Source organism: Eublepharis macularius, chromosome 6 (assembly GCF_028583425.1).
Source record: "Eublepharis macularius isolate TG4126 chromosome 6, MPM_Emac_v1.0, whole genome shotgun sequence".
In the NCBI taxonomy this organism is placed as follows: Eukaryota; Metazoa; Chordata; class Lepidosauria; order Squamata; family Eublepharidae; genus Eublepharis; species Eublepharis macularius.
In genome coordinates, this window is record NC_072795.1 from 90,680,417 (window position 1) to 90,692,940 (window position 12,524).

Sequence of the window (12,524 nt, forward strand, 5' to 3'; positions counted from 1 at the left end):
CATAGAAAAAATCCTCAAGAACCTTAATATCTTTTACTCCATATCTATCACCCCAACTACACCCAATTAAGTGTTATAAATAGCTATATACTGGATTGGATTATGGCATGTTGTCTAGTTATTCTCTGATCAACTTAACAGTACTTTGATTATTTTCTTATTACATAAACATATCAATGTTCATAGTTCAAAAGTCAATGCACATCATATAGAATCAATAAATGTAATAAAGTCAGGATTGGCTCTTTGCTTTGGAGAAGAAGAAAAGTCAATATCAGGAAATATATCAGCAGGCACCATGGGGATTCCTTCCCTAGGGGATTCTCTAATGACAAAGACCTAGTAAATCCCACCCACCCCCTGCCAATTCATACAAAGGGAATAGACATAGCATCTGTATTATAGCAACTACTAGCTTCCAAACAGTGATGAAGGCAGCTGAATATCAGCAATTTTGCAAATAAAAAGTAGACAAAAGGATAATCCTACTATAGAAAAGCCAATCCGTATTGGCGACAACATACTTCTTATCCCCATGCAGCCGCACTGTGTCCTGAGTGAGGATAAAGAGTTGTTGCCAATACAACTTGCTTAGGAGGAGGCAGGGAAGACCAGTACACCCCTCCCAAGACTTCACAGCAGCTGCAGGAAGGCCTGGTGCTACCGCCTGGCACTACCACCTGGCATGCCAGCAGGGGAGCTGTGCCTCCTCACCAGCCTTCTCTGTCACTGCAGTAGCCTCCTCGGGGCCTCTGGAGGGTTGTGCCGCCACGGCTGCTAAGACACCAGGGAGACCCACTGCACCAGCCCGGCCCTCAGCATGCCCAAGCAGGCCAGGATGTCATGACGGGCCATGGAGTGCTGCTTTGCTCTGCACCAGCCCAATTTATGCCCATTTGAGGCCGAATTGGGCCGGTGCAGAGTGCAGGAATGCTGCTAGAGCAGCATATAGGGTCCTGGAGTGCTCCTGCGCTGCGCACTGGCCCAATTTCTGCTGGTTTGAGGCTGAATTGGGCTGGTACAGAGCACAGGAACAATGCTGACATGGTCAACAGGCCCTGGAGTGCTCCTGCACTCTACATCAGCCCGATTTTGGCCTGTTTGAGGCTGAATTGGGCCAGTGCAGAGCACAGGAACAATGCTGGGGTGGTGTTTGGCCCTGGAGTGCTCTCTGCACTGGCCTGATTTTGGCCTGTTTGAGGCTGAAATCAGCCTGCTGAGTAGCGCAGGAACACTGCTGGGGCAGTGCATGCCCTCACAAGGCCTCACTAGAACTAGTCTTTGTTGCTAGTTTCATTAATAAAGACTGTGCTTGTGGAGGAAAAGCTGACTGGCTACCAGTATCAAGTGAGATTCAGTATCACTGAAGGTGACATAAACAGAGGCTAGCACCTCAGGAAACACAAGCCTTCATTTGACTTTTTCGGTTGGGCTTACTTTATATGTCATCATCAAATGTGCCTGATTCAAAATCTATAAAGACCAGATGATCAAAAAGAAGGTTTAGTTTATCAAAACTGGCAAAATGGCTGCTGCTCCCCAATTCTATGATGTAGAAGGCTGCCATTCCAGCACTGGGGCTTAAGCCCCTTGGGATGGTGGCAGACATTTGCCGCCCTGGCAGGAGGGAGGCAGACGTGCCTTGCCCTGCAGTAAGGGCATAGCTTCAGGGAGGGCGGAGCTAAAGGGCTGTCTCCAGCCGCTCTGCCCTCTTGGGCTCAGTCTCGCCTCGTGCTCGGCCCACCCTCCACTCCCTACTTCAGTGCGGGATTAGCCGGTCGCCGTGCTCGGGGCCAGGTAGGAATTTTTTGCTGGCTGCCCTGATTGGCCTTGGGTGGTGAGTTTTTTTTCGCCTACCTCGCACTGGGGTTAGAGGTGCTGGTTAAAGGTTAGGGGTGGACCTTATTAGCTGCCATGGGTGCAGGATTTAGTTAGGGTTATATCTATGGCGGGCCGGTGAGCACCCTTGGCACCTCCCCATTGGTGGGGAACAGGGGTCTTTCAGGAGCAGCTGGCTGCCGTTCGGCCCAGCTGCGAGGTCAGACGCCCTTGGGTGAGGAACCCCTGGACAAGCCGGTCTCCTCCCGCTGCCGTTTGGCCGGGTGGGGGAGCTCTCCAGGGGCGATACACTCCGCCTGGCCAGGGCGGGTTGCAGCCATTCAAGGGATGGATCGCACCCGGGGGCAGCGGGTGCTCGCCCAGACAGGTCAGGACGGGGTCCCAGTGAATGACCCCAGGGCCTGACCTGTACCGCTAGTTAGGCTCCTTGCTGTATTTCTTGTTTGCTGTTCTGTTTAATAAAGCGGCCCGTTTATCCAAACACTGGTGTCTGTCTCTCATTCCAACTAGGGGGGCAAACCCTATTTTAGCTGTGGGAAACACCCAAGAAAACAAGACTGGTTCATGTTCTTTGCTGGGAAGCTTACAGATGCTGCCAATGGTTAACCATAGGAAATGGAAACTGTTTTGGGTCCCATCTCATGTATGTATGTAATCTCCAGATCTAAGCATATGATGACAACATATGAAAGTGGAGGATCAGGGTATATCCCTCTTCCCCCAAATTAGATCAATAAGCCTCCACTGCCCCACAACCCCCCTTACTGCATCAGTACAAGGACTGTGTGTGTTGCTCTCTCCTGCAGCCTGCCATGTGAAGGTACAGTCCATGGCATTTTCCTGCCATATATCAATTAGAAGTAAACTAAATGCTTTTTGATTAATCAGAGCTCTAGAGAGATCCCCATTTTCTTTGCCAATCAGGCTACTGCAATGGTAAGAGGTGGTGTACTATTCATGAGTTTGTGTGAGACACCTAAATCTGAGTCTACAATTATCTGAGCTTAAAAGAAAGGATTTGGATGCCATTGTTTTAGTAAGTCTATTACTATACAGCATTTCTGCTAAGAGCCCTACACTGCACACATCACCTTTCTAACTGCATACCTGTCTCTCCTTCTGCAAGACAGGGATAAGACTTAGCTCTCTCTTCATTGTGTTGCAAAGCAGAAATGAACAGTATTAAACTGCTTCTATAACGTGGCCGCTTTCCAGCTTATGTAATTGCAGTCATATTACCAAAAGCTTCAAAGTGGATAAACCTTCTTTAATACCTGCTCTCAAACTACTTGGTGCTTCTGATACATACTACACAAGAAAGACTAACAAGATGCTATACCAGCTTAAGCTTTTTGTGGACTAAAGCCTACTTCTTCAGCTGCAATGAGTGGATTCTCACTGTGTGGTCATTTTATATAGGATGCACACACACAGGAAGCACAGGGCAAAGCTGGTTAACTCTTTGGATAGGTATTCAAGAAGCTGTAAAATACAATTACAAAATATTTAATTAAGAGAAATAAAGAGACAAAGGACACGTTATTGCTGACTTGAAAGCCAACATTCTTCAACAGAATAAATTCAAAAGGAAATTCCACCATGAAACTGTAGATATTGGATCTATTAAGAGGATTCACAAACAATACCTCCTCCCACAGATTTGAACAGGAACGTAGGATTTTTAGTACACTTTTGGTCTTCATCTTCTTGCAAAACATGTAACTACCAACCCATTACAGATATTAACAACCTTAGCTGCTTGCCCTGCTGTTCCTTTTTTGATAACTTCTGTGCAAAATACCTTCACAGTGAGGATCCACCCATTGCACCTGAAGCAGAAGGCTGCAGTCCACAAACGCTTATGCCAGAATAAATTTGTTAGTCTTTGAAGTGCCACAAGACTGTTGAATAGTGTGTATTCAGCGTGACTGCACCAGCTTAAGGAGGATCCACAAAGAGTCCACACCTTGTTTGTTTAGTAAAGGTGTATAATACAATTTATTTATAGGTGGATAAAGAGCAATATATACAAGTTTACAGTCCAGAGAGACAAAGTGCTTCGCCTACACCTGGACTTGCAAGAAGCCCCAACCATACTGTACATGGTAGCTATTTATACATGTAGACACCCAATCAGATACATGCATGAGTTTAGCTGAGTCATTCACTTCATGGTCTCCTGACTCTTAAGTTAACCATCTGACTCTATGTCACCTGATGTGTCTACCTGTCATACTGATCGTTCTGATCTAAAGCCTCTGCACACTGGCTTTTGACACTTAGATATCAACAAAGACTCCTGCTTGTTTTTGCTGCAACAGACTAACATGGCGATCCTTCTGGAATTACTACAAACGGTAGCTAGATTTCCAGCAAAAGAGATCCTGGGTTTCAGACTTAGCTCCTGCCAACTCTGGGCAAGGTGCTAACTAGATCATAGCAAAGCTGTATGACAGCAGCCTGTACCAAGAAAATTTCTCAAGCGCTCTGCAACTTTGAGGATCGCCCTGATCTGGATGGTGAACTTGAGCTTCCTTGGTTCCCCGAAGTTTGCCCTCCTGAACTACGGTTGCACCTAGACTCCTCACCTTCCTCTTCCTCGTAGGACACGTCGTTTTCTAACCTAAACTCTGAAATCTTTCCCTCCATTCTCAAGCATTGCATGGGATTAAGGAAGAACATGCTTTGTGATTCACAGAATCTGCTGGAATTGCATGTTAGCGGTAAATATTGTGGTGACACAGCCCCGCTAGGGTTGCTGGTCCTCCAGTGGGGGCAGGGGATCCCCACTTCCAGCTGCTGCCCCCTCCACCACCCATCTTGCTGGTGGGAGGAAAAGGTGCAGGAATGAGTCTCCCAGAGCGCACGCTGGACGCAGTGCAATGACATCACTTCCGAGAGTGACATCTTTGCACAGGCTGCAGGAATGTTCCTGTACTTCATGCCAGACTAATTTGGGCAAAGCACAGGAGCACTCCTATGGCCTGCGTGATAGGAGCCACTCTTGGAAGTGATGTCATTGCATCAGCACTGGAAGTATTCATGTGCTTTGTGCGCACACAAAGATGTTCTAAAGGTGAGTGCTGCATCCCACCTCCTGATGCAGGGGGCGGGGTGGCGGGGTAAGGGGACCTAGCAATCCTAGCTTCCGTAAGTTGACCCACTTTACCTAGGTGAGGAATTCACCCAGCTGGCCAAGACATTCAAGGAAGGGATTACATATCCAACCCTATTCTACTACCCCACAGCAAAACAAACAAACAAACTGTTGTAACTGCTGCCACTGATGAGATTACACAGAAATCTTCAGAGTTCAGTCCTCCTTCTAATGAAAACCTTCTCTTTGATATACTTTTAAATGTATCCTCAAATTAAAGTTTACAGGCATTTCCCTGGGCCTCCACCTCTCCCAAGCAGCCACCTGAGAGATTAACCACATGTTAAACTGTTTCTGGGCCTGTCCCAGTTGCTGTGAAACTACAGTCTACATCTAGTGGGAGTTCCATGTTCAGAGCTCACAGTGATTTTTGAAACTTAATACTCAGATGTGTGCCCCAGTTCAGATCAGAGTTGCAGAATGTTGGGAGCTGGACCTTAAACATCCAGGGCTTGGGCCTAGCTGTCTCACACCATACATGTCCAGGCCAATCTTTCATGATAAAGAGTGTGGCTAGGCAACCATTCAGCCAGATATAGAAATTGCAGTCCGTGTGGCATTTCAAAGGAGGTTGTTACAGCCTCCTTTTGAAACGCCACATGGACTGCAGTTGTAAGTCTCTTACACACTCAAGCCTAGCTACACTCTTTTATCATTTGTAAATCTCTTACACATGCACTAAGATTATGTGAAGAATGTAAATGACAACACTAAATGTTCTGGGTTTCTAGATGTCAGGGCTCATCCCAGGCGCTGCTGCGTTGGGCACCAGGGTGCCTGACTCTGACTTGGGGGGGGGGTCATCAGGGATACTGCAGGACCTTGCTCTGTGGCAGGAAGGGCAGTCTACATCACCCTGACTCCCTCTCATTCCACTCACTGGCCCGCTCAACCTGACCCAGCCATCACTCTCACTTCCCTCCTTCTCCTCCTTCACCAATCTTCCTTTTCCTCCTTGCATACTCCTACTCCTTTGCTTCCACGACTCCCACTCCACTCCATCACCCCTCCTTCACAGCCCACCATGATCTTGCTCCTAGGCCAGCTTTTATAGGGTTTTCTCCACCTTTCCCCGCCCTTCCTCCCAGGCTCCCTCCCTCTCCTGATGCTGCCCAGCTGTGTCCACCCTCAGGTGTTTCTTCTCCTTCACTAGCTTCTCTTTGCATTCCTCTCTTCTCTTACCAGGCAGGGCTACATGTATCCCAGCTGGGGCTTCCCTCAGGTGTGCCTTCTTTCCCTCTTCCCTTCTCCCTCATTCTTTCCTGCAGGACAGGGCTGGCAGGGCCCTTCCAGGTGATGCACCGTGGCCTCCTCTGTCTTTGCTCACGAGGTGCTGTGCTGGTCTCCTGGAGTTCAGCTGGCTCCGTTAGGTGGCTGGGGTTGCTGGTTCTCCCTAGGGCTTGTGCAGGGGCTTCCAGTACCTCTATCCCCTCTTTGGCACCTTGGGCAGGTGTGGGTACCTCTTGCCCTTTGGGGTGGGGTTGGGCGGCGTGCCCCTGGCTGGTCTCTCTCTCTGGCTCCCTTTTCTGTTCTCTTGCTGCTATCTAGAGCTGTGCTCCCTCCCTAGGGCCTCCTGTGCCTGCTGCTGACATTCCATCGGCTTTAGGTACGGGGGCTGTGGCAAGTCCGGGGTGCTTGGGGTGCTCAACCCCGGACACTAGATGTGAATGATGGTTGCCATGTCAGCTTTTAAAAGCAAGATCAAATCCAGCCATTTTGGTGGACCCATAGAAAGCTTTTCTTGAAGAATATATATTATAAAGTTATAATGATTTATTATTTAGCATTACTGATGTATTTGTAAAATCCCAGCTGAGAATCCTAGTATCCTTTGTAGCCCTATTTCCCAATTCCCTACCACAGTTTTGTTTTTTCAAATATTCTAACTACTCTTTCATTTTTATAAGTAGTTGTACCTAGGATTGCCATCCTCCAAGTGATAGCTGAATTACAACTGATCCTCAGACAACAGAGATTCGTTTCCTCAGAAAACATGGCTGTTTAGGAGGGTGGACTCCCAAGGTATTATAATACCATACGGGGTGGACTCCCATACAGTATTATGCTCCATTGAGGCCCCACCCCTCCACAAACCCCACCCCCCCAGGCTCCACCTCTAAGTCTCCAGGAATTTCCCAACATGATAATGGCAGCCCAACTATCTATTTTTTCGTCTACAGCTACCAAAAGGCAGAATATTTAAGCCAATAGCTAACAACTTTGTATGGAAAAATAACACAATGATGTTCTTATTTTAAACGTCTTCTGTTAAAATGAATCTGTTTTATCCTTGCAAATACGCAATAGCACCACTGACAAGATGAAGATCTGTTAGAGAATGTACGTATCACCCACTTCCTGAGAGTCCTAGCTAGGCAGGTTAATCCTTTGACATTGCAAGTCATATTTATCCAGCATAACTGCTTATACTGGGTATCCACTGTCCAAAAGTGAAGGCTGAAGTTACAGTCAGAGTGATAATACTAATACGATTAAATGTTCTGCACTTGGAAGTTCAAGGTGCTGTAATTGTGTTATCAGTAAAAGCTTTATGTTAAGCTTTCCTGCACAGATTATTTTTAAAAAACATAGCAACAATCATATGTGAGTTGCTTTTTCTAATAAGTCAGCAAAGAAAATGTTTGTAGGTACGTTCTCATGTTGGCCTAATTTAGCCTGATATTTAGAGGTGTGTTTAAAAACACTTCTAAATCAAACTGAAGGCCTAAAAATACATCTTTTCCACTTCCTTTCAGTTATTGTATTCTGAAGGGTCATTTGTGCGGAGCAGAAATTTCTGTACTGAAAAGCTGTGAAGCTGGCTTCAGGGTTGGTTTTGTGGTGGAGCCAGCTTTAGCTGCTGTGGTGGGACAAGTTCCATTTATATCTCAAAAAGAAAATCCCATCATTTTGGGTCCTACTGGACTTATTTTGTCATAGTGGGCCACTCTATTATGTTAGTATAGATGGAGATTAGATTGGGATTAAAGAAAAAGCTTCCCTTTTTGTCTGAACACAGAGTTTCTATCAAAGATTGGAATCAGCACTCTGAGATCTGATTTGTGGAGTGCCAAACATCTCATTACTTAATGGATGCACTTTAATATATATATTTCCTTGGTGGGGAAAGTCATTGAAGATGCGGGGGCACAGGAATTCCAAGGTTTTCTAGCTATCTGCCTGTGACCCTTTTCAATCTTGTTTCAGGACTGGCTATAGCTATGTTGGCTATACTGGCTATGTTGTGGTAAACAGTCCCTAAGTTGAAGTTCATAACTGTAATGCTTCCTTGTTAGTCAGATGTCAGCCACTTTTGACCCAGTTGAAGACAGCTGAAGACAAAACACGAAAGAACATGAAGTTCCCTGTATGGCAACTTTGGTTGTCATCCTAGGTTTCGCAGTCCTTTTAAGGGATGGATGGATAGATGGATGGATTTTTTAAAAAATCTGATATTTAGCAGTTTACAACGGTTTTTGCAATAGTTGATGAAAGGAATAATTTGAAAGGACTGAGATTGGGAATTAGAAAAGAAGGGTCAGAGAGAAAGGTATGATTGCCAACCACCAGGTGGGGGCTGGAGATCTTCTAGAATTACAACTGATCTCCAGATGACAGAGATTAATTCCCTTGGAGAAAATGGATTATTTGGAGGGTGGACTGAATGACATTATAACCCGCTGAGATCTCTCCCCTCCCCAAATCCTGACCTCCCCAGGTTCCATCCCCATTTTCCAACCCAGAGAAAGGACAAGAGGTATATAAACAGTTAGCCTGCTGACTAAATTTTGCCATTCCATCTGCTCGCTTTCTGCACTTCAAGCTGCTGCTCAAGGCACTAAACCATAACTAGTAAAAAACCCAATACACTGGCATTTAGCAAAGCTCTACCTTTCTTTACAGGGGGTTTACATTATTTTTTTTATTTTGAAATTCGTACTTTTATCACACCAAACTCCAAGGTGGCTTGTCTCCAGTCAGACACATTCACAAAAAGGCAGTGGACATCCTGAACCAAATAAGATCCCACTCTTACTCAAGAGGAAGAATTACTCTTTAAGTAGAATCATACCTACCATGTAAGATGATGAGCATCCAAGATGAGTGCACATCTCAAAACACTCTGAGGGAAATTTTTGTATTTTTAAAATTATGTTTAGGGCTGCATCACTATATTTAATCTTAGAAAAGTAGACTTTCTCCAACTCATAATTATTAACTCTCTTTTCCTCTCTGCATGTCAAAGTGTATTCTCTTATCTCTCACTGCGCTACTGCTCATCTCTTTGAACTCTACTGTTAAATCTTTTTCTTTCTTCCTACCTCTCAGCTATTTTCCTTTCCCTTTCCATTTACACCACTATAGGTCAGCACCCATTCCCATATCTCAGTTGTCCTCTTTTTTCCTGTTATCCAATCACATGCCTTTTTAAAACTCATCTCTCAGGTTCAAAACAGGCACAAAGCAGGAAATTAACAGTTCATTTTCCTTTTAAAAAACTAATCAGCAAACCCACATGGTTGCTCTGACTATCAGGGAAGTTGAACTAGGACGGAAAGAGTATCAATCCCTCCTCCCCACATATAGAGCTAACTGAAGCTTTGGGGACAGAGAAGAGGTTGCTTTATATCAAGAAAATGGCATGAAAGGGAAGGGTTAGACATTTACTCTGTGCCACTTTCCCAGTCTTCACAGAAGCCTCTTGTTTAATTAGCTACTTAACCCTCCCATGGAAAAATGATTATACTATTTTGGAATTGGGGTCAAAATGACCCCAACTTACAATTCCCCCCCACCCAAGGAAACCTGATACCTCTCTCAATCATGGCATTAGCTACTAAGAAAAAATCAGGCCTCAAGAATAACATTCTTCAGCAATGCAGGACTAAGAAGTGTAAAATCTGGAATCAGGGTCAAAAATACATTGAAAACATCAAATCCACACAGAAATGTAAATGGGCTAAAATTGACCCTTGTCACTTTTAAAGCCCAAGATAGTTTATTTTAAAGAAAGCAATTATTTTCAACTGCTATACTGAAACTGCCACCATGTGTGTACTCTAGTGAGCCACTTTACAGGATGTGAGAGTGACTATGGTTGATGGTGACCATGTGTGACTTGCCTGCCATTGCCACTACGTGTGACTTGCCTGCCATTGCCACCATGGGGCCAACTCACATCTGGTGGCAGCAGCGGGTAAGTCACACATGGTGGAAGTTTCAGTATTATAACAGTTAAAAATTATTGGTTTTTAAAAAATAAACTGTCTTGTGCTTTAAATGTGGTGGGGGTCAATTTTATCCCATTACATTTCTGTGAGGATGTCATGTTTTCAATGAGGGGTATTTCTGACCCTGATTCCAAATTTTATTCTTCTTTGTCCTGCATTGCTGAAGAAAGTTATTCTTGAGGACAAGGAAAAAATAGGCACATAACAGACCCTTGCAATAGAAAGGGGATTCCATTCGTGCCAGTTAAAGGGTTAGCAAAATGAAGAGAAAATATCTGCATTCTTTCTGCTAGCCTTCCTGTAACCTGCCCTCAGGCTGCACCTGTTGGCGCTTTACAATTAAGAGCGCTTCCTGAATAACAAATCAGCTCAGTTGACATATGGCTATGGGTTATCTAAAGTTCCAGGTTGAATGGCTCATTCAAGTCTGGAAAATGTGAAGAGGTTCAAAGGATGCCGACAATACAAACATGCCCAGGCTTGTCTTGTAGGGGGCTAGAATGACCCCATTTTCCAAACTGCAATACAGTTCAATTTGAGCTTTTCAAAGAAGTTATGGGGCAGAAAGGAAGCTTTGATAGAGCACAACAGAGGGAAACAATCAGCACAGTGGACAGATGGTTAGAGGTCATCTAGAATTCCAGGCTGAATGGCTCCTTCAAGTCTAGAAAATGTGAAGAGGTTCATGGGATGCCTACAAACATTCATGGGATGCCTACAAACATTGGCTTGCAGGGAGCTAGAATGACCCCACTTTCCAAAATTGTGATACATTTCAATTTGAGCTTTTCCATGTGGCTATGGACATAAGGGAAGCTTTGAGACAGCTCAAACACTCTGCTCCTACTATATACACAACAATTCAGGTTGCAAACAGTGCTTTCCTTGGGGATCATTGCGACTCCCACTTCCAAAAGTTGTGTAAAACCCCAAAGCCAAAAGTGTGATATTTTTGTACAACAAATATCTATGGATATAAATTATGGAGAGAAATTTTAGTTTTTACTATTTGCTCCACCTTCATATAAAATGGATATAATAGGTGTTGGTCCATCTATTTATATATGGAAACAGTGCTAAAACCATTTTTCAGTATTTGTTGAGGTCAATAGAACCCCCAATTACAATTATACGAAGTACTTTTACTTTCAAGCCAAGTCTATTGGGGGACAGAATGATCCCCTTTACACTTTTGATGAACGTCAAACTTAAAAAAGGAAGTGTGGAGGGAACAGAGGGACTTCAAGGCATGGGAATTCATTGAGGAGAAAGCATAACAGAAGATGGGTGTCTGTAGAAAGTTTAATGGGTAATCCAATCTTTTTAAATGACTTCTGGGGTCAAAATAACCCGTTTCTTTGGGAGGGTTAAAAAAAGTGTGGGATCCTAACTACAAATCTTCCATATCATGTCTCATTTAGCCCTGTTACTCTAGTTCTCTCTCCACCTTATAACGTTATCTCTTCAATGCTACAAACCTATCTGAGCCTACATCCCTTAACTTTCACTATTTTTCTCTATGTACACCACAGTGTCTGGCTCCAGCCCCAGATTCACTAGTTCACCAGATAATTTGGCCATCTCCACTGAGTCCTGGAATGCTGCCAATACCCGCACTGTCTGGGATGACATGGCCAAGGCCTCCAATTGGCCAGCTGAATGGCTGTGGAAGACCTTCAGCACTGTTGACCAGCCATAGGGGCATGGGGGTGGGTGAGAAAAGTAATACCAACTAAGTAGTGGATAGAGTTGCCAAGTGCCCTGGGCCTCAAAGTGGGAGATAGGGGTTGCAGAGGAGATTGGGATGGGAACACCTACCTTGTATGTGCATGCAATGTGCATGTGCTCTAGAACACTTCCACGTTGTGCTGGGACTGATGACATTCCCAATGCAACATGGAAGTGATGGGTTGCTGTATGGGCCTATTGGGTAAAAAGCAGCCCCCAGTCTAATGTTTGGGTACAATTTTTTTCAAATTAGCCCCTGGTACAACCCCGTGCTTCCGCCCTGAGCCTTCTTGCGGGGAGGGTGGAATATAAATATGATAAAATAAATAAATAAAATAAATAAATATCATGCAAGGAATGATGTCATTCCCAGACATGGAAGCATTCTGGAGCATGTGGGAGCATGCTTCAGAGGTTTCTTGGCCTGTTCCTGCACTGTTTCCCCCTGCCAGCCAGGTGAAAGGTGAAAGGTAGCAGGGGCAGAGGCTAAGAGCAAAGGATCCCCTACACTCATCAGCAGGCTGGTAACCCTACTAGAGGTTGCAATAGACAAGGGTAAATTTGCCAAC

General features: G+C 44.8%; 1 protein-coding gene across 1 annotated transcript in view; it reads right to left on the reverse strand.

Annotated features, from left to right (window-relative positions):
- Positions 1 to 12,524, reverse strand: part of ADAM12 (ADAM metallopeptidase domain 12) — a 391,488-nt gene that overhangs the window by 133,134 nt on the left and 245,830 nt on the right. The window lies entirely within an intron of this gene.